A 3,379-nucleotide genomic window follows, 5' to 3' on the forward strand; every position below is an offset into this window, starting at 1 on the left:
AAGGTCTCCCTAAATTTCAAACCTGTCAGACTTCAGACTGGACTAGAGCTACCCTGCCAGTTCTTCTGGGGCTCAGCATCCTGATGCACATTGGAGATCTTGAGACATAGTTACATATTACTCAGTTCCTTTCTCTCTCCCTCCCTCTCTTTCCTCCCACCCCATTGTTACAGTTTGGATATAATGCATTCCCTTCAGGTGACTCATGTCTTGAAAGACCTGAGGCACCTGAGAGACCTGGCTGGAGGAAGTAGGTTAGTTACGAAGCTCAGGTCCTTGAGGGAAGAGGACCCCGGGCTCATCCCATCGCAGTCTGTGTTTTATGTTCATCATAATTTGTACAGCTTTCCTCTGACACACGCTCCTATTACCATAGCGTTCTTCTCAGGGGCTTGAGGCCAGATGATCACGGACCAACCCTCTGAAGCCATGAGGCAAAATAAATCTTACCTGCTCCTGGCTCAGGGGAGACTGCGGTACAACTTTCTTTGGTCTTCTTAAGTCTGGGTTCATCAGACACCAGCCTCCACCACCATGCCACCCAAGTTCAACCCCAGGGAGACTAAAGTCGGGAACCTGAGGTACACAAGAAGGCAAAGTCAACACTACATCTGCCTTTTTCCCCAAGATCAGTCCCTTGGGTCTTTCTAAAAAAAAAAAAAAAAAAAAATGTTGATGACTTTGCTAAGGCAACCAGTATTGGTAAAACTGACCGTTCAGAATAGACCGGCCCAGATGAGGTGGTGCCCTCTGCCTCTGCCCTGGCCACAAGGCCCTCACGGAGCCACCAAGAGACAGAAAAAAGCAGGGAAACACTAACCACAGTGGGAACATCACTTTTGACAAGATGATCAACACTGCCAGACACGATGCGGCACTGGTCTTTAGCCAAAGAATTTTCTGGAACTATGGAGGAAATCCTGGGTACTCCACAGTCTGTGGGCTGCAGTGTGGATGGCTGCCACCCTCATGACATCATAGACTACATCAGCAGTGATGCAGTGGACTGTTCGCTAAGAAGCAACAAGAGAGCATATTAAGATTTTAATTCCTGTTTGTCTCTATCTGTGTGTGTGTGTGTGTTGTGTGTGTGTATGTGACAGAGAGAGTGTGTATATATGTGGTTGTGACAGTGTGTGATATATATGTATGTGTGTGTATTGTATATGTGTATGTGTGTGTGTGTGTGCAGTATGTGTGTGCAATGAGTGTATGTGGTATGTGTGTGTGTGTCTGACAGAGTGTGTGTATTTGTGGTATATGTGAAAGTATTTGTGTGAGAGTGTGTGTGGTGTATATGTGGTCTATGTGTATGTGTAGTGTGTGTGGGAGTGTGTGTGCTACGTGTGGTGGGAGAGTATGTATGTAGTATGAGTGTGTGTGTGTGTGTGTGTGTGTGTGTGTGTGTGAGTATATGGTGTATATAAGAGTGTGTATGTGTGTGGGATATGGCGGCTGCTCCAGTTTGTCCACAGCTGACAACTCCCTCATGAGAGGGCACGTGTATTCATATTGTGAGATGTGTGTGTGTGTGTGTGTGTGTGTGTGTGTGTGGTGTATGTGAGAGTGTGTATGTGTGGTGTATGTGAGAGTGTGTATGTGGTGTGTGTGTGTGTGTGTGAGTGTGTGATGTATATATATTGTGAGATGTGTGTGTGTGTGTGTGTGGTGTAGTGTGCGCGTGTGGTCTGTGTGGTGTGTGCGTTGGTGATGTCTATCTCATTGTGGGATGTGTGTGTGTGTGTGTGAGTGAGTGTGTGGTGTATGTGAGAGTGTGTATGTGGTGTGTGTGTGTGTGTGTGTGTGTGTGTGTGTGTGTGTGAGATTCTTTGGCTCCTCCTCCCCCTCTCTCCGCACCCCCCCCTCCGCCCGCGCTGCCCGCCCTCCCTTCCTCCCCCCCCCCTCCTTTCTCTGTCCCTCTTCCTGTTGAAACTTATGATCACCAAAGCCTAGTGACTCTGTTTTGGGGGGGTGGGGATCAGGCTAGGAGACATATTCCTGTTTTCCTGTTGGGGACACTGTTCCATGTCCAAAGACACTTAGATGCTACGTCACATGTGAATTCAAAGCTTTCCTATGAGGACCCGGCAGGTGCCGTTGCCTTTGATGCCTTTGACACACCCCATGACTTTGATTGGATAACCTCCCTTCTCGTTCATTGGCTACAAAGATGTGCAACCTGTTATTTATCCTTATACCTCCACTCTTTCATTTTCTGTACTTTCTCCACAAAAAAGTTTCTGGTCTTTTTCTTCTTATAAATGCAAACACTTGTGACAAGCAGGTGTGAACATCCATTCCATTATGTGGGAGTCAGCTGGGCCTGAACTTTATATGGCATGTTGTCACAAATGACTTCCCTTTCATGAGTTAATTTTATGATTAGGATGTTGTGTGAATTTTAAGTTATGTGGGTAATCCTGTAGCTGTAACACAGAGAGAGAGAGAGAGAGAGAGAGAGAGAGAAAGAGGGGGGAGAGAGAGAGAGAGAGAGAGACGACAGACAGACAGACAGACAGACAGGAATTTTATTCATGGACAACAGGGAAGGAATGTTACAGTATAGTCCTGTGAGAATGAAGTGGGTATGGGTTAAGATGGGAGCCTCTGCTCTGGTAGGTATAATCTGAGAGTCCTGTCAGGGGTGTCTCTCTCACAGTGTATAGAGATTGTGAAAACAGGAAGTTAGGTGTTGGGGGCACCAGGGAGCCTTGCTTGGGACTAGAGAACTCCAGCAGCCCAGCATTCGGTCCTCAAATGCCTTGAAGGCAGCCATGCAGGCCCTTTGGATAGATTCAAATGTTAAAGGGGACATAAGCTTTGCCAATAGAAAATTTTCCATAGAAGCGGATATCAGAGCACAGTAGACTGTTCTCCTCAGTTACAGGCAGACCAATGGGATCCTCATCTTCTCCCTGCCCCCCACCTGAAAGTACTCAAACAGAAAGGGAAGCTTCTGGGATGTCACCCCAATATGCAGAATTTAGGGGGACCTTCTCCAGAACCAACCCGCAGAGCGGTAAATTCGCGTATGCCACTTCCTAAGTGGCAACAGTGGGGCACTTACACCTCTCTGTGTCGCAGACTCCTCACGTATATAGTGGAGGAGATTTGAAAACTGCCTTCCCCAAGGGGTCTTGTTGGATACCCGAAGCACCCAGATGATGTCACCTGTTTTTATTAATCTCTATTAAACACTATAATGGGAAATCAAAACAGGAAGCAGGGAGTCCTGAAAACTTTCCACTTCCCTGTTAAGATGCAGTTTTACTCTTTTTACCTGTGGGCTCCATGAAACTGTTCTACTGTGCTAGTTCCCCTTTTCTATTTAAGCTAATCTGTTACTTTCAGGTGCTCACCTCTAAAGAAGGTTTACTAA

The 3,379-nt window shown here is 46.7% G+C and overlaps 1 pseudogene; it reads left to right on the forward strand.

Annotated features, from left to right (window-relative positions):
• Positions 1-268: 268 nt before the first annotated feature.
• LOC127205170 (60S ribosomal protein L12-like) lies at positions 269-1,040 on the forward strand (annotated as a pseudogene).
• Positions 1,041-3,379: the final 2,339 nt, after the last annotated feature.

The sequence above is a fragment of the Acomys russatus genome, chromosome 21, assembly GCF_903995435.1.
Source record: "Acomys russatus chromosome 21, mAcoRus1.1, whole genome shotgun sequence".
Classification (NCBI taxonomy): domain Eukaryota; kingdom Metazoa; phylum Chordata; class Mammalia; order Rodentia; family Muridae; genus Acomys; species Acomys russatus.